The sequence below is a fragment of the Acinonyx jubatus genome, chromosome C1 (assembly GCF_027475565.1).
Source record: "Acinonyx jubatus isolate Ajub_Pintada_27869175 chromosome C1, VMU_Ajub_asm_v1.0, whole genome shotgun sequence".
NCBI classification, from domain to species: Eukaryota; Metazoa; Chordata; class Mammalia; order Carnivora; family Felidae; genus Acinonyx; species Acinonyx jubatus.
In genome coordinates, this window is record NC_069381.1 from 49,382,714 (window position 1) to 49,410,021 (window position 27,308).

General features: G+C 40.5%; 1 protein-coding gene across 8 annotated transcripts in view; it reads left to right on the forward strand.

The window, feature by feature from the left end:
- Positions 1–27,308, forward strand: part of NFIA (nuclear factor I A) — a 368,084-nt gene that overhangs the window by 79,839 nt on the left and 260,937 nt on the right. The window lies entirely within an intron of this gene.

A 27,308-nucleotide genomic window follows, 5' to 3' on the forward strand; every position in this document is an offset into this window, starting at 1 on the left:
AGCATAATCCATAAAACTCTTTCAACCTTTTTTTTTTTTTTTTGCATGATGTCTAGTGTTTGCAAATGGAAAATGGCTGAGGAAAAACAGAGTGAAAGTTTGTATAAAATATTTATACCTTAAAGATCTTTTATCTTGTGTCATTCAAGAGATAGAGAAGTGAAAAATGTATTGGGAGTACATTATCAAGAGTACATTATAAATTTAAATCTCAGATTGAATAATACCAGCTGCTAATGTGTGGAGCTTTGGAAATGAGTCACTTTTGAATCTTGAGAATTTACTGTACCAGGTCAGTTATACTTAAGAAGGAAGTGCCTCTTGAAAAAAAATCCTATACCGGAATCAAGACTTCTACTAGTGGGTATTAAAAATCAAATATTGACATAATGTTCATGTTAGAATGTAGTTTCATAGGAGTGAGATGTAGGGTCTTAGGAATCTTACTGAATATTTCTCAAAAAAGCCCTATATTCTTGGACTTCGTTGTAAAGCAATATAACCTGTGGTTAAATAGTATGTGTCTTAGACTCAGAAAGACTGAGATTCAAATTTTCCTTCTAATGCTTGTTAGCTGTGATTTTGGAACAGTTACTTTCTCTGACAACTCACTTTCTTTATTTTTAAAATAAAGGTAATGATACTTACCTAATATATTTCCTTTCAGGATTAAGTGGCATAGTATTTGTAAAGCACTTAGCACACTGCCTACACTCTCATAAAAATCTCAGTAAATAGTAGATATTATTACCATCGTTATCACTATTGTATGGTCTTTAGCCATAACTGGTAATATATAGCCCTCTGGTGACATGGTATCTTTCTCCTCTCTGTGTAAGTGTGCTATGAGAACCCAAAACGGTACGTCTACTGAAAAAGTTAGGAGTCAGAAAAAGAAAATATATTTTCATGAGTTTGACTATGACTGCCTATGCCACATATCTGGATTGTAGGTAGCAAAGATGCAAATCTTTTGTTGGTTATAATAGTACTTTGTTTTCATAGTACATAGTATATATTTTGTACGCTGTGTGTAGGGTCTCACATTCACATGCTTGAAGCAGCTACAGAGGTGACTAAAGAAGTAGTCTATGGACAGATGAGCTCAAGTCCCATTGAAAGCCAGCAAGTCCTCTTGAAAAGCCCCTTAGCTGTAGCCAGTTGGTGTTGGGTGTTTTGTGAAAACCTTGGCCCAATGTCTCAGTTCCTTTTCCCCTTCTCCTCCTCCTTCTCCTCCTTCTCCTCCTTCTCCTCCAACTCCTCCTCCTCCTCCTCTTCCTCTTCCTCCTCCTTCTTCTTCCCCTCCTCCTCCTCTTCCTTCTTCCCCTCCTCCTCCTCCTTCTTCCCCTCCTCCTCCTTCTCCCCCCCCCCCCCCCGCCTTCAAGAATCTGGAAATCCAGATTTTGATATGAATTAAAGAATATTTTAAATAATGGCAGCTGAGTCTTGAGAGAATGCTGTTGGTTGCAAGAAACAAAAACCAGTGGTTGAAATGAAGATAAATTTTTATTACATTGTGGTAAGGTAAGTCCAGAGGTAGTAGCTGGCAGTGGTTTATTTGCTCACTCAAACCAGTAAGAATTCAGGCACTTTCCATTTTTTTTGTCCTGACATGCTTATTTGTTGACTTATATTTTGTAATTCTTGTCGTATTACAGTTGCCATATGTATGTTTAAGGCAGGAGGATGGGAGTGTTGGGTCATGCTAGCCTAATTTGTTCCATTTATCAGAGAAGGGAAAACTTTTCTAGAAACTTAACAGGTGGCATCTCTGTATGATTCACTGGTTAAAACTGGATCACTTGCTGTAAGGAAATTCAGGGAAATGACTATGCAGCTTTCTAGTCCCTATTGTGGTGAGGGGTGGGGGGGGGGTTGTAAATAGCTGCGGTATTTGCCAGGGAACAGGGCCTGACGCAGAAACTAACTCAACAGGAAACCCAGATGCAGGGCCTGGAGACCCCGCGACCTCCAATATGTATCAAAATCTCCAGATTTTACCATTATAAAGGAAAAGTATCGTTTAGGGGAAGGCCGGTGTTTATTTTTATTTTTCTTATTTTTAAAATCTTTTTAACGTTTATTTATTATTGAGAGACAGAGAGACACAGAGCGTGAGCAGGGGAGGGGTAGAGAGAGGGGGAAACACAGAATCTGAAGTAGGCTCCAGGCTCTGAGCTGTCAGCACAGAGCCCGACGCGGGGCTGGAGCTCACAAAAGTGCAAGATTATGACCCGAGCCGAAGTCGGTCGCTTAACCACCTGAGCCACCCAGGTGCCCCTATTTTTTAACAAAATGCTACTGCATTATATGGGATAGGTCATTGCTAATGATGAGTAAACTGTTGGGAATAGTAAATGAACTTATATAATTCTCGGAGAAGTTTATATGTAGAATTTTGGTAGAAAAGTTAAGAACATACCATTCAATGTTATTTCTGTATTACTGCATTATAATAAAATATCTAAGTTAACTCATATTTTCCTTTTTTAAAAATTTATGGATAAACTACATTTTTGAAAAAATTATTTTTATTCTACAATAAATCTGCTTTATAAGTCATTCACCTCTGATTGTAATAACTTTTTAAAATGTTTTATCCATTTTTGAGTGAGACAGAGCATGAGCGGGGAGGGGCAGAGAGAAAGAGGGAGACACAGAATCTGAAGCAGGCTGCAGGCTCTGACCTGTCTGCACAGAGCCTGACGCGGGGCTTGAACTCATCAACCATGAGATAATGACCTGAGCCAAAGTCAGCTGCTTAACTGGCTGAGCCACCCAGGCGCCCCAGATCTTAATAACTTTTGTTGGAAGGAAATATTTTCTTTTTATTTATCTGTATATTTAACTCAAACCCTGGGACACTCTTCCAAAATGCTTTATAAAAAAGCAGCCATTTCAGGCTGATTCAAAGCATGTTTTATATGTACGCATACAGTTGAACTGCTCCAAACCAGGTGTCTTTTTTAGTTGATTAAACTCAAGAATTATGGAACTTCGAAGAACTCTTAATCATAGGGAAGCATGCACTAAAGGAAAACCGTATCTGTTTGATTCCAGCCAATCGACTCATCAGTAATATTTTTGCTTACGCCTTTTTGCAGCTTATCGCTGAGCTAGCTACTGTCTAATGCCCTTGACAAATTCGGGAAGCCACCATAAGTACATAAATTGAGAGAAAATATTTCTGCCAATTTGATCCTGATCATTTCTTATCGAGGTTATAAATTTGGGTTTTCATGATCTAGGTGTTAATTTTTTTTAAGTGAAAAAAAAATACCCCAAACCAAACCAAAACAACAACTCTAGATTGTCTGAAGGGGTTCCTCCTTGATCTAGGAAGGTATTGTAGAGTGAATGGTCCACCTACTGAGTACCCAGAAGCATGGAGACCTTTACAACATTCATATAATTCCAACATATAATCACTTTGTCAGGCCCAGTAAGTTAGTGAAATCTCTCATAATGCTAGGATAATTAAATATTTCAGTAACCATAAGCTAGAAGGTAAGAGGCAAAAGTGTTTTTTATTGGGGAAACTATGCCAAGACAATCTATGAATTATTTAAGGAGGTAAATAGATAGGTAAACCAGCCCACTGCCCTAAGTAATCTATTTAGTGTTAAACATAAGATATTGTCCAGATGCTATATCACAGTCTACTTTAGAGTGGACTTGTAAAGAGGGACTATTCCAGAGACAAGGAAAAGAACAGGGGAGTTATTTGTATGGGAAAATATAGTGTGTGTCCATTTAGTATGTACCCGTAATGTGAGAGATTATACCAGATGCATTAAACTTGTCCCTTAATCCTCAAAGCAATTTTATAAATTGGGTATTGTGACCCCCATTGCCCTGAGGAGGATATCAAAGCTCTGAGTACTTGAGTCACTTACCTGAAGTATGACTGTCCATTTTGGAGTTGACCTTTGAACCCAGCTCTGTCTGTGTTCCATATGCAGTCTCTTTCCCCTACATCGGAAGATCCACCCACATTGGGCAAGTGAGACGCAAAATAGCAGATGGACTTAAGTGTGGGTAAATGTTCGGTAAAGTACTTAACAAAGAAACCATCCAAACTATTTGTAGGATATGAGCTCTTAGCTACTAATTACAACTCAACAAAAGAAACCTGAAAGCCAATGTATAGGCTGTCGTGGGACCTGACCATTGGCTATCCCCTAAAGTCAATTAATCGAAGAGTATTTGTTCAGTACTTCCTTGTGTGAAGATGGAAAGAAAATGTACTTGAACTTACATCTTTTCCCATATGACTTTTCAAATGTTGCTATAGTGAGAAAAGTCCCCTGTAAAACCTCTTTAAGCAATTCATCCATCTGTATGTGGAAGAGATGGGTAAGTGTACTCTTATTTAGGATTACAAACTGATTTGCAGTGTATTTTGGGAATGACGGCTGGAAGTTAGAATAAGTTTACTTTGATCTAAATGAGGCATTTTCTTAGTAGAATCATTATGGTATTGTTTCCTAGCTATTAAAATTTGCCATCTTGATGCTTGGTGATTCGCTGTAAGTAATGAAATATTTATTAAGGTCATATCACTGTTACGTACAAAGGGATCCATGGAGTGATTTTTATACCATGCTTTTTGGTAGGCAGCGTTTCTGCTGGGTTGCATCAATGTCTGTAGATGCTATTGATTATAATTAAGTCAGTCTGCATTGTCTCTAAGAATTTTACATGGGTTTAAAAATCAATCCTTCATGTGTTCATTTGAAATAATTTGAAGAAGGATCTCAGTAGAAGGGACAAATCTGCAGTGATTAATCCTGTCATTTCCATAAGCCAGAAATGGTGTTATTTCTCATTAAAACATTTTCAGGTTTTAGGTGTTATGGTCCTTTTAGTTCTCTTTTAATTTTCTTTCCTCTACCTCTGATCTTTCAAAAGCATGTCACAGCTTATCCTTATTTCCAGTAGATTTCTGGGTGTGTCTGGAAACCCCCCTAGCTCAAATCTTGAAGGTTATTTAAATTCCAAAATTGGATGCTCTCCACATACACAGATTTTGATGTAAAGTTAATAAGGTATGAAGATTTCATGCCAATTGATACCTTTCATTTACATGATGGATCAGACAAAGGACTGTGGAAGTGTTAATGGGTCTGGGTTTTGATTAGAGAGAGGAACATCATCAGGGCTTTTTACGAAAAGATTTCTGTGTTACCTTATGCATACACACGTAAGCCAAGTTTGACAAATACGTTTATGTTAAATATTGAGGCATCAGCAGTCATACAAGCTTGTGGAATGAACTCCTACTGATACATGTAAGGTCTTAACCAGTTGTGCAAATACCACCTACAAGACCTGTAACAATTAGTGCTTTTGTTGAAGTTGAAGAATTGAGCTATATGTACATTATTTTTCTGTAGCAAGTGATTTCAGGTACATCTACTTCTGTACAAGTGCTCTATCTCTGTGTGTGCATGTGTATTATAGGTATATATCGAGAAAGAGAGATAAAAAGATAATAGTTTTTGACACAAAAAATACCGAAGTAAATTGCACTTTTATTTTTATGTTGAGGAGAGATTATATAAAAATAAAAGAGCATTATTTATAACATAAACTCAAGCTAAATATACAGCTGGGTGAGGCTTAAAAAAAAAAATCTTTTTTGAGATCCCTTTAAGGAATAGTTTTAGCTTCCCAAACTGGAGACATGTGCAGATAAATGGACACTAGCATTTTTCTGTGGCTATGATTCTTGAAGATATTCAACGAAAACTTCTCCTGTTAGATTTATTTAAAACGACATTATATTTGTGTTATCCTAGGATGGTTTCAAGCTTCTGGGGTGGAGGGTATGTGTCTCTTTCCTAGGGGTTGAAAAATTAAGCCCTGGCTGTCATAGTCTTGGTGTTTCCTATAAACTCATAGCTTTGATCCCAAGGTTTTTAAAGCTTAATTATGAATGGCTGTTAAATATTCTCCTTTTCTCCAATTATCAGCATTTGGCTTTTTTTGCGGCAAGACTTGCTTCCTTTGCTTATGGAAGGCCCCAAGCTTGTTTAGAAAACAAAGTCTGTCTTATCGTAATTTTGTTGGAGACAAGATGTGGCTACATAAAACAAAGAACAAACCTGTGAATCCTTTGCTCCTCATATCGGGCCCTCTGTTCGTGGCAAGCCTAAATGGTTAAAATAGCAACTTGTTAAACTTAGCCCTGACTCTGTTTAAGGGGATCTTTTATTTACAAAATTCAGTTGATTCCTCCTGAAAGGGGGGGGGGAGTAATTTTCGTGGATCTTGAAAGCTTCCAGATAAATATTACAAGTTTTTTCCCCCTGCTGCTGCAAGCTTAAAAAGCAACATAGACAGTCTGAAGCCTGGTTTTTCCAACTGTGTAACAAGCACAGAATAGAGATTCTAAATATGTATTTCCCCCGGCCCTGTCCCTTAATCTATTCTGTGTTCTAGTCAACTTGATCACTCGCTGTTTGTTTCTGGGACACTTTTCACACTGTGGTCCCTCAGTCCCTCCAGCCATCCCCTTTTTTCCACCCTCACTTCTTCTACCTTAGTCTGCATAGCAAATGCCATCTCTTCCCGAAGTCTCTACTGATCCCCCAACTCTCCCTTTTGGAAAGGGGTCTGTGCTTTGCAATGCAGTCACCTTACCGACTTTGTGGCTCCTTTTCTGCCTTGTGTTTTAGGTGTTTGTGTATGTAGTAGTGTTCAGGGGTCAACAGGTAGTCATTAGATATTACTTATGGGAGAAAACAGAAGGTTTAAAAAACATGTCCTGTGAGGTCATAACCTCTTGGTCTTTTCTCTTCCCAACTTGGCTCTGAATTTCCAATGGGTAGAAAAAGCTTTGTGATTCTTTCATAACCCCTGCAAATCTTGGCTTCTTGCACATAGTAGCTACTCAGTAAATGTTCATCTAGTCAAATCATTGAGTAAACCAGTTTTTTGTTTTTGTTTTTGGTTTTTTTTCCAGATTGAATTTTAACAGGAGAGATTAGCTTTCCTCTTTGGGATTTGAATTAAAGTAATGTTATTTATGCCATCTCCAATTATACTGTGATCTTTTTGTGGTATATAAAGGAAGACTTTCCCACTGCTCCTGCCATGTACTCTTAGATGTTTGCTATTTATCTTGGAAGGCATGGCAACAGCTAGCATAGGCCAGACAGTCAGAATTTTATTGAGTACCAGTAGGCACTGTGTTGGCCTCTTCATCTGGACCCACAGGGCTACCCCGGAATCCTTATGCAGAGACAACTGTCCAACTACAGCTTCTGGATATCATCAGCCGTAGCTTTCGTCAAGTTCCCAAAGGCATCCATGATGCAGAAGAGGGTAAGTGAATGAGTAAGTTAACACTTGTCTCCCTGAAGGACCAAACATGTAGGTAGCATTTGGACAGGTTCACAGTTGCTCTGATCCATAGCAATGTGGCAGAATTTACTCTTTCCTGCATGGGGGGGGGGGGGGGGGGGGGGAAGAGGAGTGGGGGGAGGAGTAACACCTGTAAATGTAGGTAGATAGTCAAACTAAAGATGACTTCCCTGGAGCTGTAGGGATCTTGGGCAAATTATGACTAAGACCTACATTATTAGGCTAGCCCCAGAAATCCAGCTTGCTGGTAAATGGTCTGTGACGGTAGCTTACAGCCTGACTGTAGCATTTGGCATTTTCCCTGTACTCCAGCCAGTGTAGGATTTCTGCATGTTTAGGACTGTAACCTAACCGGAACTCTTGCCTGGGAATATGCTCCCTCCATCCCCCAACCTGCTTCTGCCATCTAAATGACAATAAGATAACTATCAGTAACATTGGAACTTCCCTGCAAAGTGGTGTTCTTCACTGAGTGTAGTGGGAAGTATTGTTTCTTTACTTTGGAACTTCGTAAGATGTTCTGAGCTGAGCAAAAATTAGTGCCACTGCCTTTTCAACGGCTGGACACCTATCACCACACTGTGCCAACATCAGTGATGGTGCACCCGCAAAGGTGTTTGGTCTTGATAAGCTTCTGAAGAAGCGGACTTTGTTTGTTTGTTTGTTTTAAATTAGCTACTGGACTCTTTCAGTTTCACTTAAAAAAAGAGAGAGAGAGAATTATTTCCTAAATAGAAAAGGACAGAAAGTTTATAGAAAATAAGGCCTAAGCAACTAACACAGTATTTGCTTTTGCTCCATGGTGTGTGTGTGTGGGTGTGTGTGTGTGTGTGTGTGGTATGCACGTGCGTGTGTGCACGCACACATGGCTGCCTGAGTTCATACTTAGTCTGAGCCTTTGAATGGATACCAGATTGGCTCTGTAACCTTGGAAGATTTATTTACTCTCTCAATTTCTTTTATTCCCAATCTTTTATCAAATACTGTTTATTATGTTCTCTGAGATGTTAAATAAAAGGGACTGTGGAAAAAATTCTAAAATGCTAAATTTATTCCAGGCTGAAAGTATTACAATAGGATGATGCTGTTTAACCCATCTACTTGAAATAAGAAGCCAAGCAAATGGAAATGTGATATATTTAAGAGGGCATTTCTTAGAGGAAAAAAAATGTTTGATGTTCTTTCTAGACTGGCATTATTCATTGTATTTTTATTTTAAGCATAATTTGCAAATATTTTGAAAGTAACTATAGTGACATGTCTTCTCTGGTTGAGCTAAAGGATAATAAGAGGTAAATGTTATCTGTAATTCAGGCTGCATTGAATCATTAAAGCCCCATCTTTGTTAAAACATTAAATATCGGATTTGGGAGGAGGAGGAGTTGCTTATTTAGGAAAGATTTTTTGTAGGTCTTCCTTAAAGAAATGAAGGAAGTGCCCTGCTGATCTAATCTGAGAAAGCATAAGAGAATCCACCTTTCTCTGGCCACCATGCCCACAGTCTTGTGCTTATTTGGGTGTGGATGTGATGTGTGCTTTTGTTGGGGAAAGAGAATACTGGAGTAGGTTAATATATCCTTAATTCTAAGCTGCCATCCCCCTTAGGAAGGCTGTGCTCTACTGGAGACAGCAACATGTGATCCTTGAAAAAAGGGGGGATGTCCTTTGCCCGCCCCCCACCCCCTTAGGGTTTCTCAGGGTTTGATGCAAAGGGTAATTTGAAAGGATTTACCTTAGGAGCTTTGCCACTGAGTGCAGAGAGAAGAATTTCTATGAGGATTCCATACTTAGCGTAAATGCTGGGGAAGAATCCATAGAGTTCCAAGGACTTCAACCTCCAGGGGAGAAAAGCAGTAATTTATGGATCTCTCTAGAAATTATGGTTAGGTTCTTTTCCCTCTGAACCCAGTCTTCCTTAGTCATGTGACCGGAATTCAATTATCAGTGCCATAAATAATCTTGTGAATGGAAGCAGTGTGTTTCGCAGTGAATTTCTGCTTCCTAAAGAGAAAGGAACCTTTAGAAGTTATTAGAAATAATGCTGCACTAGCTATGATTCTGAAGGCAAATGGTCACAGAGGTACAGGACTGGGTCCCTGAAGACAGTGGGTTTTAGATGAGTCAGATATGTGCTGGTGACGGATGGCATGAAGATTGGATATGTTTTTTTTTAAAATGCATATTTAAAGCAGGCTGTATTTAGAAGTTTATTTATAATTGGTTTTAGGATAAAGCCAGCCTGTTGATGCATAACGGAGTTGATCTTTTGGTTCCATTAGCATCCTTGAAATATTTAACAAGAAGCTGAGTTTAGCATAGGAGCTCTTTTAACCATTGTTGGAGATAAGGCAGTCCATGTTGGATATTTCTTGTTGTAAAACCAGCAGGCAGCCCCTTTGTTTTTCCGTCTTGCCCTCATGCTCTGTGTTCTAGACTAGGGAAGGTCAGCTTTTTATAGGCAGAGGTCTGTGTGCCTTTGAAAATAGCCATTCCCCTACCTATCCTCAGCTAGTAACAATTTATGTCCCGAAGATAGCAAAGAGTGCTGATTTAATTCATTTTACAACCAGTGTCCTTTCGTGGGAGCGAGCGGCTGGTAAGATTGTTTCAGGAACCAGAACATTTTTCTTGGTTATTTATAACATAACTTGACCATCCAGCTACACAGGGCTTCTTTCAATTGAGAAAGTCTATTGAATCCAAAAATAATAATCCTTTATATTTGTACAGTATTTGCAGTTTTATAAGGGACTCTTCACATCCATTCCCTCATTTGATTTTTCTGACAACTCTATGGGGTAGAGAGGGCAGGTATTGTTACCTCCAAATTACAGATGAGGAGTCTGAAACCTAAGTGCTTGTGAATCCTGCCCAGGGTTTCACAACCAGTAAAATGCCTGGGACTTGAGCCCCCTAGATTTTCTTCTGGCTCAGAGGCCAGTGCTCTTTCCACTGTTTGTTTTGATACCCTTGGAAGGTTCATTGCTCATCTAGGAAAGAAAAATTGGCAGCTCTTGCTGAGGAACATGGAAGTCTGCTGGGAGAGACAGATCTGAGAGAGTTGTACTGGCTAATAAGTAAAATGAGAAAAGACCAAGGGGGTCAAGGGACTTGGCTTCTCTCCCTGGGCCACTCCCTGTGTGATTGCGGGCAAGTCACTTCCCTTCTCCATGCCGGAGAATTCTCTTTTGATTTCTCCAAAGGCGACAGTCTCTCATCTGCCACAGCCGTGCCATCCTGCATTTCTGTGGTGAAGGTGACAGAGAAGTAATTTCTATGAGTGTTCCTTGGGAAGATGCACATTCCTATGTGAAAGGTGGTATCACTGTGCTACACTTGACATGTGAGGTGGAGAAGCAATCATTTTCCATTTATAGAGCCCTCAGGTCTACCCTCAAGGGAAGAGTAAGGGATTGCTTTATTTGCCTTCAATCAATCCTTTACTCTTTGTGATTCTCCTGTGTTTTCTTTCTCTCACCTTTCCAGACAGGACTGGTGAAGATGTTCCTAAGTGTTTCCTGTGAGAGGTGAGGGTGCACCATGGAAGGAACATCAGAGTTAGAGCCAGGTAGCCCGGCTCAGCCACGTTGCAGCTGTGTGACCTTGGACAAGTGACTTTACTTCCCTCATCCTGTTACTGCCCTGGCAAGTAGGGATGAGGGTGATACCTGAGGGGACTGAGTGAGGTAATGGATGCGTGGTGACTGGCACTCAATGTGCTCTCAATAAATACTACTCCGTATTAGGGAAAAGTGAATAGAGATTGATGATAGGGGCAGAGCTGATGAGAGAAGTAGATGGAGAGAGGGATGGCTTTGGGATCTGGCCGTTTTTTTCCACTTTAAGCACTGTTTGTTTTATTATCTTTCAGCTTTCATTTTGTCTCCCATCTTTTTTTCCTCCCAGATGTGAGGTGTCTTAAAGGAAAAGGCAACCTAGGAGGTGAAGGCGTCACGCAAATGGAGGGGTCCAGGGCTAAATGCACTAATCGAAGCTGTGCCCTGGGCCTGTTCTCCACCCTCCTCAGTCTTGGAACACGTGCACTCTCAGCAGGCCAGGGGAGTTTGCAAAGCTGTTGGGGAGGCTTTCCCCAGGCAGTGTTACCTTCTCCAAAAGTGATGTGTGTGCCCACACATACTTCATGAGGCAGATGGTTTGTTTTATTTTCCATGTGGTCTAAAAATGAAATGGACTTTTAATGGAATGGGTTGGGGAATTCCAGTACCAGGATAGAGATGTAGTACCCCACAGCTTTTAGAAGAATTTGTCATCTCCGGTTTTGTCTGGCTGTGGGGTGGGGAGATGAGGAAGAGGAAGTGAGTGGATGGGCACTACCATGTGGTCCAGGACTAATTAGTAGCCAGGCACCTGTCATTTGCATTGAAACTGAGAAGGAGAGGGTATGTTTCTGCCTTTGACCCCCCACATGGTGAAGTGGGAGGGCAGATTGGGTTGGTTCTGTCTGGTAACCTCTGATGTCCCAGGCACTGTGATAGGTGCCCAGGGAATAAGAAGGGAAGATACAGATCTTGTCTTTGAGAAGGTTCGTTCGAGCCACACCTGATGGGGCCGAAGTTATACCTTGAACTGTAAAAGTTCGGATTTGGGGATGAACTTTTTTGCTAGAGCACTGATGATTTGTTCTTTTGAGGGGCACGCTGGCATGCAGTGAAGAGCACCCTCTGTAGCTAGAATGTGTTTTAAATATTGGTGTTCTTGAAAATGTGGCTTTCTCCCTGATGACAGTGTCAAGGGTTTTAAAAAATACATCTCAAAGACTTGGTGTTGGGTGTTAACAGACCAGTCGCCAAAACATTATTCACTCTTGACTTTTACACTAAGCCTTTCTGTGTTGTTGTGTAACGTCACGTAATCACAGCCTCTTACTGGGTCGTTGTCACACCTTCTATGTGCCACACGCAGTGCTCGTGTGCTCCTGTCATCAAGGAGCTCACTGTCCAACGAAGAGACAGAAAAGTGAATAATACAGCTTTCTTTGTGAGAGACTTACATGCGGTTCTCAGGGCTGTCTCTGAAAGGGGTTTCCTCTAGCTCAGTTGTAGAGGATGAGTGGGAATCCAGAGGCACAAAGGGCTGTTACGGGGTGGAGGTAGCAAGGATAACGTGTGTAAAGAAAAGCAGAGAGGGAGGCAAGGGTCCATTTGTGAAAGCCCTTATGTCCTTCTTGCACCTTTGGTGAATGGCTGTGTCAACCAAGAGCCAAAGCTACCTGGAGGCTGGTAAAGGGCCACCGGATGGGCCATACTTCTTCTTTCCCAGATACTAATTCCCTCCCCCCCCATGTATGTATGTATGTGTGTATGTATATATTTAATGTTTTTAAATTTATTTTTGAGACAGAGAGAGCATGAGTAGGGGAGGGGCAGAGAGAGAGAGAGGGAGACACAGAATCTGAAGCGCCCCTCCCCCCTTTTTAAATGTTGCCATTGTCTTTATTGTAAAGTTATTGTTTTAAGTTGGGTCATAAACTTTGCAGGATGAGGGGGCAGGCATGAGTTAGTGAATGGTAAATGCCTTTAAATCTCCTTATTAATGCAGTTTTACCAAGTTCCTTCTTTCATCTCAGTAGATATTTTATAGGATAGAAATGAAATCCTTCCTAATTGCTTACTTCTATTTAAAGTTTTTCTTCCAGTGGCACCTGGGTGGCTCAGTCAGGCATCCGACTCTTGATTTCAGCTCAGGTCACATTCTCATGGTTCTTGAGTTAGAGCCCCACATCGGGCTCTGCACTGTGTCAGCCAGGAGCCTGCTTAGAATTCTCTCTCCCTCCCTCTCTGTCCCTACCTCCGTCATGCTCTCTCTCTCTTTTCTCTCTCAAAATAAATAAACTTCAAAAAATTAAAAAATAAAAATAAAACAATAATGTTTTTTCATATAAATGTGTTGATATTAAAAATAATGTATTTCTTATTGTAAGCAGGTAATATTATCTCTAGTATAGAAAATCTAGAAAAACACATAGAGAAATATTAAAAGTAACTCTAATTCTGTCCCCTTTTTTCGTTTTTTCTTCCATTCTTCCTTTCTATGCACTTTTAAATAAAAGTGGGATCATAGTATAATAAATTGATTTTAAAAATCCACCTATTCAAGAGATATTTGTATTATTATGTTTCCATGGCAAAATAAGCCTTCTAAATCCTTTATAGGAAACTCTGACAATTATTGGGAATACCAAAATGACAAAAGCAGCATTATCTGTATCTCTCTCCTTCCTGCATTTAGTTTTCTGTATTTATGAGAAAATTCAGAAGATGCTTATCAGGAGTTAGTTGAAAAATAAGTTCAAATGTATGTCATGGGGTTAAGTTATTCCAGTTTCCCATACCTTCTGCGTAGAATTTAAACAGTATTTAGTAAATTCATGATGACAGTCATAGTAATAACCCTGACTTAAAACACATTTATACAGTACCATTTACCTAGTGATGTCATGTACATTATTTCATTTAATTCTTAACAATTCATTGTTGTTACCACGATTCTAAAGATAGGAAAACTCTGCAGTATTGACAAATTAGCCCTATACCATGATACTCAGGTATGTTCTGAATCGTTAAAGAAAGTTCTATTATATTTTAGTATAGTGTTTATATTAAAAATGTTTTCTATCCCCCGAGGGTATGTTTTGGAAGACTGTGCTTTCTATACAAATCCTCCTTGATTTTAAGCTAGTCAGACTCCCCTGTCCATTAGCCTCCTCCTCAAATTTAAGGTATCCTGAATAAAGACGAGCTTTAATAAACCATCTCTATTATTGGTTCTGTAAGACCTTGACATTTGCAAACTTTATTTTTTTTTGTCTTTTGTCCCACACAGTAGCCACTCTTGCAAATCAACCTTGGGAAGTTAGCATTCTTAATGAAGATCTATAGGAGACTTTCTCTTTAGACAGTAAATCAGCTCTTTCAAGGCACCATTCATCTCTTCCTTCGAGCGCATGAATTGGTATGTAGCACCTTACAAGAGCTCATTTATCTTACGTGGGTCCCTAGTTATTCCCTCTGCCCACTTCCCCTAGATCGCCCGAGATCAAGGCTGGAGTGCATTAGAGTATGGCTTTGTGCTTTGAAAGTTGCCAAGGTCAGCCGAGGTGCCTGTGGCATTGACTTACAGAGAGTGGTGCTGAGTATCACCCATAACTTTTAGGGTGATATCACGCAACACCAGCAAAGGAGTTAGCTTGCTAAAACATTTGAATTACTCTTGGTTAATTAAAGGTGGCTTAGAGGATAGACAAAACAGTAGGGGAAAAAGTTTCTTACCTCGTATCCTACTGTTAGAGAATTTTTTCCTCTTTAACATTTGTCCACATCATATTGGCTTCATCGTTAGTTCTGTAACAATGGTAACGATGAACTGTTATGAACCTAGGCTATATGCTGGGTGTTTTTACAACTGCCCTATTTTTTTTCTTAACAATCCGACCATGGTGTAGAAACCATTATCTTCATTTGCTCACACAGGAGCTGATCACCACTAAGGTTAAATAATGTGCTGAAGAATATATAAACAAAGGGCAGCATCAGGAGTCAAAACCAAGTGCCTGCAACATTTGCCTCTGTGACCATCTTTTGGCAAGGCTACAGCGTTATTAGAATCACTCACTGTTTGAAGGATGTTTGTACGTAACATTCTGGTAACAAATTAATCAAGGCAGAATACTAGTATTCGGTTACAGTTAATAGTGGATGTGGGAGCCAAGCTTGCATCGCTAATAGTGCTGATGTTTGTTTTTATAGTTCGAGTTTTCTTGCTAGCAGACCCAGAGATAAAGGTTTGGGTGCAAATAGTTTATTTGGGAGATGATCCCAGGAAGTATGGGGAGGAGGTAAGTCCAATAAAAGAGGTCTCAATGAGCAGATTATTGCCAATTGGGGTTCGATCCTTCTGCCCACCCCCACACTCCCTTAGAGTCTACAGAACATAACTCACACCTGTTTCACTAAGGGCCAACTTGTATCCTTCACTGGTTCAGGGTCGCTCTTGGGTACATTAATTATCCTGTACTTCCAGCCTGCCCTGTGGACAGAGAAAGCCCCAAGGCAGAGAGAGAGAGACTCAGGTGTTTGTGTTTGAGGCTGGAAAGCATGTCCATCCAGCCGCGAGTGACCTCCAGGTTGGGGGGCGGCAGCGTGTGGGAAGGGCACCAGTAGTTCCTGTTACATTTGTTTTTGAAGCCAATACTAGTGCTGATGAAGATGCATCCAGACTGGTGACCCTGACTAGGGGGTTGACAACCTTATATAAGTAAAGCTAGGCAGCAAGGGTGGGGTGGGGGTGAAGGGGGGCGCAGTGAAGCTAAAATCAGTCTTAGGGGCAGAAAAGAGGAATTGGAGTAGTCGGGTAGTCTTGGGCTTGGTCCCAGTTCTGCCATTCGTTAGCTGTGTGTTGGGTGAGTTACTTCATTTCTCTGAGCCTCACTTTTCTCATCTATAAAGTGGACACAGCTGCCTTACAGGGTTCATAAAAGCCTTTGTAAATTATGCAGCCTTTGCACTGTTCCCACTGGAGCTCCTGATTGAGGCGTCTGATGGAGTACTGGGTGCTAGTAGAATTTGAGGGCAACTGTTTGCTTTATGTGAAGCTCCTTGAAGAGTGCCCTCTCAACACCTCAGGAAGCCTGTCTTCTAATATTCTGACACTTTACAAGTCATGGGTGAGTTCAGAGCCTATCTAGGCCCCTCCTTCTCAGTATGGTTTCTGGCCAACTGAGAATTGGTAACCCCACTTCTGCACCATAGTGAGATTGTATTTCCGATAGTTTCCTATGGAGGGCACTTTTCTTTTTTTTTTTTTTTTCTGGTGAAAGATTTGGATTTGAGAAAGTACTGAGGTGTTTTGTTTTGTTTTTTAGTGTTTATTTATTCTGAGAGAGAGAGAGAGCGCGCATGCGAGAGAGAGGGTGAGCACAGGGGAGGGAGAGAGCGGGAGAGAGAACCCCAAGCACACTGCACTGTCAGCACAGAGCCCACTATGGGGTTCGAATTCACAAACCAAAGCACTGGTTCTTCTAAAGGTCCATCAGCCTTTAAGATGTCAGTGAGACTTTCATCTCTAATTCTCACTTTGGTTTCTGACCAAAGGCTGACTCATCCACAGGTGGCTGATGTCAAGTGAATCAGGACTCTCTCCACGTGTGCATTTGGCCCTAACATAGCCAAGAACTGCATGGATAGCTGGGAGCACATGTTGGGGTCCACCCTTCAGTACCCCCTGGCTCCTCAGGAGTCAGACTCCAAGGAGGAGGGCAGAAGGCCCTGACTGTGCATCCTCACATCCAGCGCCATGCCCAGCACCACCGTTCCTTCACCCCACTCACCCAGTCAGACCCTGGCTTGAACTCCATCACTCAAGAGGGAACATTAAAAAACCCACACCTCTGACTCATGCTTTGATTTTGTGGCCTAAAGAGGCAAAGACGCCGTAAGGAGCTTTTAGGGGCCATCACCATGGAGCCTCTTTATTGCCTAGCAAGAGCCTTAAATGATAATGGGAAACCTCACTATTGATTGGCTGACTCTTAATTCTTCCTCTTTGGGTTTTGAAGTAGAAGTGATGGTCCAGAATATTTATATTACTCATTGGATATATTAAATTAAACATACGAAAGTCCTGAAGCCATTTAAGATGAGGTTGCAACACTGGTGAATAGGACTTTATTACCAAAAGAGGGAATAGTAGCTTTTAGTTGTGGCTTAGCTGGAAAGTATATTGATGATAAGAATGGCCCAGCAGAGGTCTTAGGGCTCTCAGAAGGGGCTCAGAGTGTGGTTTCTCTTAAGAAAGTTCTTCAGGCCCATCCTGTATAAACACCCAGGTCTATGGTGTGATGGAGGGTGTGGTGGCAAAGACAAAACCTCTGTCTTGGTTGAAGATAAGCCCCACTGACGCGGTGGCAAAGGCTGTTGTTGGGCCGTTAAGGGACCTTTGCTTGAGTTCTGGAGGTGAAAGTGTCCTAAGAAAATGTCTGCTCGCTAGAAGAAGCCACTCGAAGCACAGCTTCCCTGTAGGATTGAGATTATTTACCCCTCTCATCTTAAGCCCATTGGAAATTAGAATGGATGAGAGGGTTGGCCGATTCTGTTAAATGACTGTGGCCAATATAAGGGGTACAATTTTTGTCTTAAAAGATTTTGACCCCTAGAAAAATTACAGGGCCTGAGGCAATGAAATGGTTAATATGACTGCCTCCCTTACAGGTTTCCCCAGATATGCTTACTCGCTGTACAATGGATAATTGTTAGCTCTTGTTGTGCAGATGCTGTTGCAGATGGAGTCCTGTACCTGCATGCATAGCAAATGAATTAGACTGGCAATCCCCTTTATAAAGCATAAATATGTAATTTGTTCAGCTGTTGTAATTAAATATGTATGTGTGAAACAGCCACCATTCAGGTCATTAATGATGCGCCATGCCAAATTAGAGCTTACAGACAGTAATGTACATTGTTGTGCAATGAGGGAATTGCAAATAACATAACTAAGCCTTTCCTAGTAAAGTGATGCATTCAGCAGCTTTAAAAGGAATATTTACATTTGTAACGTTTTTATTTAGAAAGTACATTTTTGTTCAGTGTGAAAGTCTGTAAGATAGAATTACTTTTATCACCAGTTTAGTTTTATTAATGTTTTAACATTTTATTATGCAAATGCCAGAGACTATTAAACATGCCGTTTGTTGATAAGTCTTAAGTATCTACTTATATATAAAACAGCAGTTGCCCCTGGTTTTCTATGTGGTTATGATAGAACCAATGTATCATAGCACCTTAGAATGCCTTGATCATTTCATCGTATTAAAAAAACAACAACTCAGTATTTCAACTCTATTCCCCACTGATAGATAAAGAAATTCCTCTGACAGTAAACAGAATTTTTATTTCCATAGAAATTGAGCTGAGAAAAATGTAGTTATCAAAATACAAACAAATAAAAGTGGTAAATTTGCCTCTTCTGCTTTAATTCCCAATGAATTACTTGTGAATCCAAGGAATTTCCTAAGAAAAGTGTCATCTATGGGTCAGAATGATTGTTTTTTTTAAATTTTAAGACTCAAAGTTTGTGAAGTTAACACACTTGGGAAAATTACTGTTCTATCCTTTTTCTCCTTGGTTTCATGTTACAGTCTTTAAGGTACTTGAAGCCGAAATTTAAATATATTAAAACTATCTTTATATAACATTTTTTCTACATTTATATTTTAGTTGCCTACAGACAATCTATTTTTAACATGCGTGTTGTTTTGACTGTTGGTACTGAGACTGTAGGAGCTAACCATCTTGACCTTTCTGTCCACCCGGGGCAGCAGGAAGAAGCGTCTCAGAGTTAATTCTGTCTTGTTCACAGCTGGGAACAGAACATTCCTCTGTGATTCGCTTGCCCATGATTCGTTGGGATCTCTTGGAAGCCAAACTTGATACTATAAGTCCTGGGCTTCTGAGGTCAAACACAGATCAACCTTAGTGACACATTTGGTTAAGAGTTAGATTACACCAGACCAATATAATCGTTAAAGTTTTACAGACAATCGAATATGGAATTATTTGGTATATTATTTTTGTTTTGCAACAAATTCAGATGCAGAAATTTCTTTAAGCCTAAGATCAACCAAGATTTAGGACCTTGAATTTTCAAAGTTAGAACTCTAAATTGTGTACGGATATAAAATCTTCTTTATTTTCAACAAACAGCAAATGTTTCAATTAAGCAAATGTGTATTTTATTCAAAACAGATGAAGTCATAACAGCTTGGCTTGCTTTACCTAAATTATTGTTCCATTACATCAAAAATTTTACTTAAAAGAAGTTCTTACCTTCATACTCCTTGATTTTTCTGTCCCGTTTTTCTGTTCAGCTCAACTAAACAGAAACATTTCATTTGCAACATTAAGGAAAAGTTTGATTCATTCATTGTTGTTTATGAAGATAGAAATGTTATATGGATGACAATGATTTAAAAATTTTGTGACTTATGTTGATTGTATTCGAACTGCCCTGAATACTGAACACCATGAAAAGACTGCCCTGCTGGCTACATGCTTAGCATAAACTATGAATTCATAACTTCTCTGAAAAGATCCTCTTCGAGATCTGTTTCTCATTCAGTTCCTTTATCCTTATTGAAGATCTTAATCTTTTGATGGGCAGCTTCTCTTATTTCTACCTATTTCAGAACTATAGAGCCAGTAAAATAGCGCGGTGTATATTTTGTTTTTTGGAGAGAGCATTTGAAGGATACGTGGCTTTATTTAAAATACCTATTGTAGCTATCTATCAGGGGTCACTCCTAATTTATTTTCTTGCAGGAATTTCAAAGATGCTTAAATTCATCCAGTGATGCTGACGGAGGAATCTAATTGTAGAATACGTAGGGATGAGAACTGGAGGTGTGCAGGCGGCCCTGGCCCTGAGAAATGCCCGTGGTTTTGTGAGGCGGGAGTGTGTAAAAAGGTCACCGGCCCCACCAGGGTAGTTGCAAGGAGCAAACCCTTGTTTTGCAGTAGTGGTAGCAGATATATGGGTGGTTTGGCTCATTCAGGCCCCTTGCTGTGGAGGAACACATGTGAAACCATCAGCATGTCTCTTGGTCTTGTATTAACTGTGGCAAGGCTGTGCATTAAAGGACATAACCATTACCGAAAGGGTGGGAACACTCCAGTGGCCAGTGGCCAGAGGCCAGGTGCTTTATGATAACACCACAGGCAGGCCCAGCCAATCAGATGCGATCTTTTGCTGGCAGTTGCTCCTTTGGCCACCACTGCAGTAAACACTTTCCCTTGGATGTTGGTTTTCTGTTGTGTCTGGCAGCCACACTGTGCTGCTTGAACTTTAGCCAGAGGCAAATATTTATACATCAGAGTGTGCAGTGTTCAACTGGTCAGGCCTGAGAGGGAGAGGGAGAGACCTCCGTGCCTTTTCGCCAAAGAGGATGTGTCCTTTTTTTTTTTTTTTTTTTTTCCCCTTCCCCTTTCCACTGTGTGACATGGTGAAGTGGGACCATCCTGGAGGTCATTTGAGCTCGGGCTGCATGTGCTTCTTTGCAACACGCATACAGGCGGCAAACTTGGGCCATGCTTTCAAAAAGGAGGGCTTCCTGACATTTCTGCCTGTTCCTTTAATTCCTCTTGGAAAGTTTACAGTTAATATTTTCCCTGGAACATTGTCAAGCTTTTGACAGAGCCTGAGTGTATGCCGAACTGTGAAATTGAGCCGGGGAAGCAAGTTGTGAGAAATCTGTTTCTACTCAAATCCGTAAGGTTTATTTAAAAACAAAAACAAAAACAAAAAACTTCAGGGGGGAAATTGAGAGTGGGACTCAGCTTGCTTCTCCTGGTGCGGTCTCAGGCCGCCATTTTAAGAAGCCAGCGAAGGGCGACGTTCCGCTCCTTACATGGCGGCTGTATTTACTCGGCCGCAGCCAATCACGCCGGCCGTGCCAAGCCACGTGACGTGCCACGAGGGCACGCACAGCCATTTCCTTGTTTCTAAAAAACTTGCTACCTCCACAGAGCACTTTACCTTGTTTTGCATGCCAAATGTTCCTGCAGAATGTGTCTAGCAGACTGGCATTTGTCCATAAAGTTATTTTAGTAGGTAAAAAGTCTCTGAGCACTTGAGCTTTGTGCATTCTTTATGTAAAATGGATTTCCCTTCTTGGCCAGAGGCCAAGGGTACAGCACACTCGCTGGGTGAGAAGAGAGCTTCTCTGCTGAGAAACTGGTGGACCGACACACTCTAATTTTTTGGCTTCAGACCAAACAAGCTAGATGGATGCCAAAATTCAACAAAATAACACATTATTGTGTGATAGGAGCCGTGCTTGAAGAGAGCAGGAACTCAGAGGAACTTCATACTGGCCCCCCTCCCCTTTTTTTTTAAAGCATTGTCACTTTGGGGAGCTTTCTTGGGGAAACGAGAGAAAAATGGCAAAAGGCAACCTAGAGAGTAAGGTATAATTTACACATAAACACGAAGGACGGAACTGAAAGAAAACAGAAGAGTTTAAAATTACTTTTATGAACTTCTCCCAGGCATAACCCACAATTCTCTGACTTGACTCTACTTACATTCTTTTAACCCTGTGGGCTCCATCTACGTGTCTGAGCTGAATGTCTGAGCTGAATGCTGGACTACGTAATATTCATAATGAGAGTTAATGTGAGGTTTAAACAGGGTAAAAAGACTGGAAAGGAAGGAGAGCTGCAGATTTCAAATATGGAATCTTGGCAGGCTTCTAAGGAACAACAGAACATTTTGTAAACTTACATGTTTTATTATGCCTTTGCCCCCTGATGACTGACTTTAAGTGAGTGAAGTCGGCTATAAATTACTTACATGAAGTTAGCGAGTCCAGTAAGCTCTCTGTACCTCAGTTTCTACGTAGGTACGATGCAGGTAATAGAGAAGAAAGGTGAGATCTCTCTGCACTCTGAAGACACTAGAAGTTGAATTTGGGTAAATAACTAGAGTAAGTATAGAACACATCTCCTGTTTTTGTATGGAAACTTGTCAATCAAAAGAAAAAAAAGACAGTATCTCTAGCCCAAGTCGCCATCATCCTTGCTGAGACTATGTCAGTGATCCTGAGTATTCCCCCTTATTCTAGTCTTGCTTCTTCACACAGTAGCCAGACTGGTCTTTAAAGAATTAGTTTTTATCATTTCTCTGCCTAAAAACCTTTCACGGTTTCCTATGGATTTAGAATAAAATCCAACTTGTTTCCATGGCCTAAAGATGCTATATGGTCTCCCTCTCCAACTTCACTGTATTCTACTGACTCCTTGGATGCCTTACTGATGTCCATTTAATTTCTGGAACCTGCCAAACTCTTTGCTACTTGTTGACTGCTTAGAATGCACTTCCTCCAGTTCTTTCTGTAGCTAGCTTATTGTCACCCTTCAGCCCTCAGTCAGATGATAAATTTGTGGAGGAGCATTCTATCTAAAATTGTCCTTCATACTTATATTTTTTTATAGAACTTTTAGTAATCTGAAACATTCTTGTTGATTTATTTGATTACTCATTTGATACCTGTTTTTAGTCCTACAATGACAGGAATCATATTTACCACTCTGTTTTCTACTTTTTGTTTTGTACCTAAGCACATTGAGAATGAAATGTTGGGCAAGTTAGAGCACTCCAAAATCTGTACTTCATATGCCTTAATTTCACTGAAGCATCCCATATTTTATTACCTATATTCACAGAACTTTTATTATAAAATGCCTTGTTAGACTAATGCTTTCACTTATCCACTGAGAGTCAGTAGATCATATTTGTTCAGAGAGTTCAAAACTTGTGGATCTTCAGGTGGCCTGTACTTGAATCTTGGCCCCGCCATTGATGAGCTATGTGAGCTGAAGCAAGGTGAGTCAGCCCCTACATTTCAGTTTCCTTGGCTATCAAGTAGGATTCCAAATAATTCCTACATTATAGGATTATTGTAAAGATTAAATGTGATGTCAGATGTAAAACTCTTATGACAAAAGTGTTTATTGCGATTGTTGCTGCTAATTAGTAACAGTGCAGTGGGCTCAGTATTGGCAGCTGGAGTGCAACTGTACTAAGAAACAGTCCTCTCCATTAAATAGTTCAGTCTGCAGAGAAGAGGTGTATGTAAATTACCTACTGTAGGTGAAACCCTTATAATCCATTGTGCCAATAGCTCTAACAATATCTCAACAGAGTATTAAACGCAGAAGGGGAGGCAACTACCTTTCGGTAGACAGGAAAGGTGCTTTAGGGGAAGTAGCATTTGAGCCAGATTAAGTAGCCCTTTAGGTAAAATATGTTTCTTAGAGACAATAATAAAGTAATAGCAGCTTATACCTACGTAATTCTTTTACTGATACACAAAACTCTTAGCATTGTACATATATTATCTCATTTAATTCTCTCAGCACCCCTGTGAAGTAGTGCTATTATCAGATCATCTTCCCCATTTTACAAAGAAGGAAACTGAGCCCAAGAGAGGTCAAGTGGCCTGCTCAAGGTCACACAGCGATTAAATGTCAGTCCTGGGATCGCATGCATTTTTGTTGTTAGAACTTAAGTACCACCCCTACGTAGGCACTGGGGCATTCTAGGGGTGCTCCACTCCTGGTTTCTTAATGTATGGAAGCCCCCAAAGGATTCCTTCAAGAGCAGGTCTCACTCTGTTAGCCCTGTTGCCTTATTTGGTAAAATGTCCACCTACCTTGTATAGTGATTATGAGCTACAATGAGATAATTCAGGTGAAGTGCTTAGCATATTGCTTGGCATATGGTACACATTTAACAAATGTTTGCTGTAAGTATTATTATTATTATTATTATTATTATTATTATTATTATTCAGCCACATTGAAATGAGATCCGTGATCCCCTGTGACCGTCCAGAGCCTCTCTCCTCATGTTCACCTCCACACTGGGATATCCGCCTCCAAAGAGAGCAAGATCCCGGCAGTTGAAATGGCATGCTACCCAGGTTGCTAGCATCGTCCCTCAGCTGCCTCTCCAACTGCCATAGCTGCCTTAGTATTTAAAAATTACTCTTCCCGTTTTATATTTCAACTCAGAAATCGATGCATCTGTGAGGCAGTTTGTTTTCCTGGGGAAGTGTAAGGAGCTGTGGTGGTGGTATGGAGACGCGCTCGGTTTAGACTCAATATTGCCACCCACTCCCTCAGCAGTGTCAGAGAACAGTCTCAGAAAGATCTGTTCCTTCCCCTCACACACTTGGTACTGCAGACTGGCCTATCCTCCATGACTTTGCTTATCTGCAGGAGTAGGGAAGTATTGATTGCCCACAACTTGCCTCTGTTTCTCGTTTCTCTGGTGCACGTTTTTACAGAGGCATCTCATGTTTCTTTTCCTTCAAGACCTTTTGAACTGGATAGATCCCCCTGTTTCAGAAAGCTAGTGTTCTGTGCCTGCTAAAAACCAGGGCAAGGCTCATCACAGCCCAATTTCTATTTCCCTTTTGTCGAAGTGGGTTTCTGCGAGAGGGGACTGTGCCCTCTCTCTCTGTGACTGGGACAGGGCAGTCTTGCAAGGAGGAGGCTAAGCGACCTCTCTTACTTTGGTTTCCCGGTGGAGGTGGAGGTGGGTCTGTGTTTCCAGACGTGGTGGGCCTGGCGTGGCTAGTTGTTTAACAGAGTTAAACACTGGCGTGGCTAGTTGAAACAGAGTTAGCTCATCCTGGAAGTTTTCTTAAACGCCCATCTTTAGATTTCAGAGAAGGAAGAACACAGTCCCCAAAGGCACTGAGAGTTACAACATATAAATAGCCCTGCTGAGCTGAACAAAAGTACCCATTGTGTGGTGTACTGCAAAGCAAGATATAAACGGGGAACCAAGAACAAGATACTAGAGATTTCTTTTCTTCCCTTTCTTTTTTAAATTTTAGCTTGAAAAATTTGTTTTCCCCACATGTATAGTGCACTTACTTTGGAGTCTTAAACAGGATGATTTAATAATGCAGGTTCCAATCCTGGGCTGATCACTTGGCAACTGTTTGATTTTAGGCAAATTATTTAGCTCTGTGCTGTTGTTATTGTTGTTATTGCTATTTAGGTGCATTTTGTAATCTTCGGGGGCATTTACAATGGGTAGAAATCTGTTCTTCTAAGTTAGTAATAAGTCACTCACTGTACCTAAACACTTGGGCCAGTTTTAGTCACCATTTTACTATAATTTTTACTGCCAGGACATACCTAGTGTGTATTTTTTCCAAGTTAAATAAATCACGTGAGGTCACAGCCTTCTTCTATTCAAAGTCCTGTGTGTCTGATTCTGTCCAGGAGCAAGTTGTTTAACGTAGGTACAGTAAATGTTTCCTCGTCTATAAAATAAGGATAGTAATACCTCCATAACAGTCTCATAATAGGCTCATCATGAAGATGACACATAACACAGGCAAAAATAGCCAATTTGGTGCCTTTCACAGACTTGGGGGCATCATGGCTGGTCAGGCAATTGAGCTGGTAAGGAGCCAGATGGATCATCTGTGATCAGTTTGAGGTCCTAGAGTCCGCTGGTGTAGGAGGATGAAATGGTAGAAAAGGTGAGTAGTCTTCTGTGGCCAGGAGAAAGCAAGGCAAAGTGTGCACAAGATGGGGAGGAGGCAGATTTGGAAACTAAGGCAGATGAGGCCAGGAATCCTGAACATTAGCGGGGGGTGGGGCCTGATCTTTGGGCAACAGCTGCTGGGCTCCTGCTTTTCTTTCTGCCCTCTGTTTAGGTGGCACATGACTTCAGAACTAGAGTATAGGTACAGAGAGAAGGTTCGGAAATGTGGTTCAAAGATATGCCACACGTCGCTTCCCCAGTTTTCAAATAAGGACTGTGTATCTAAATCAGGAAGTTCACCAGCAGTGTTTTGTTATACAGAGTGATTTGCTTATATTAAAAACAACTTCTTGTCTTCTTACCTGTGAGGAGTGCTGGCTAACAGGAGTGCTGGGATGTTGGCTCATAGGACTCATTAACCACTTGCTGATGGACTGATTGGGTTTGGATCATATCTGGGATTGGGGGACGTCTCATTCATATTTAGTTGTAGGGTAAGGGAAAATGTCCCATATCGCTGTTTCTGATTATAATGCTATTGAATTTTAATAATACTGCTAACATTTATCCAATGCTACTGTGTGGCAAGCAGGCAGTCTTCTAAATCTCCATGTCAGTTATCTTATTTAATCCCCACAATACCTCCTGAGCGAGGTACTATTATTCCTCCCGTGCTATTTATTATTCTTGTGCTACTGGTATTGAGCTAGGCATGGACTGGAATGTGGAATCATTCCTGGAGGCTAGATTGTTTTCCTGAGCAGGACTCCAGTCAGAACTGCAATTTAAAGATCCAAGTTCTTGTGCTTGTAAAACAGACACATATACCTTACCTCATTTTTATGCTTACATCACAAAAATGATTTGCATTTAATCATTGATTTTTTTTTTTTTTTTAAATAGGGTTGGGCTTTATCAGGGCATGGGATCATCGCAGTGATTCCTGTTCAAATTTCTGTTGGCTTTATGGACCAGATCTAATAGGCTTGCAGAGCAGCTCCAAACACGAAGTTGCTGGGAACAAGAGGGGCAGAATGGTAGCTAATCTTCTATCAGGATTTGTTGCAAATTTCATCATTTATGCATCCTATGAGGTAACTGATTGGGTTGGATTTGGGGCATTCACCAAAACAAACAAATAAAACAAAACAAACAAACAAAAAGGGTTTCTGCCCTTTAGAGAGTTATAAAGTTTGGGATTAGAATATGTGAAAAAATCAGGACCTAGGAATATGAATTGGATAATATACTTAAAACATAGACTATATTTGGTTGCTGTAGCACCAGGGATTTTAGTTACATGACTTAGACTTGGATTTCTTGCAAGAGTAGCTCCTTTTCTTTCCTTCCCCATCTGCAGGCTTTATATCATTTTTGGTACTGAGCACCAAACTCTTCTGGCACTTTTTTAATTGAGGTTTTGTAGTTTTAATGGTCTGGTACTATAAAAAGCCAACTTTGTGCCAAAATTCTTCTAAGACCAGACATGGGTTTTGACACCACAATAAATTAAAGATAAATAAATAAAGAAACATGGCAGTGAAAATGCGGGAAGTGGGTTTTTTTTTTTTTTTTAAACTAGCTAGTGGGGCCTACTTGTAAATTTCAGGCATGTTTTCTCAGTACTCAATGTTACAATGCTTAGCTACATTAATCTGTTACTGGGTAACTCCAGAAAGAATGTTAGACCAAACCATTAGGAGATTGGCGATTTTTCCCCCCCTTGAGCATTATTGAAATTTGACAACATTCTCATAGCCTCTGCTTTCATTTAAGGATTTGGCTATCAAAAATACGGCCAAATGAAAGGAACCAAGAGAAACTAATGACCAAATGAATAGTGGTATTTAAAGGCACAAGTTGCT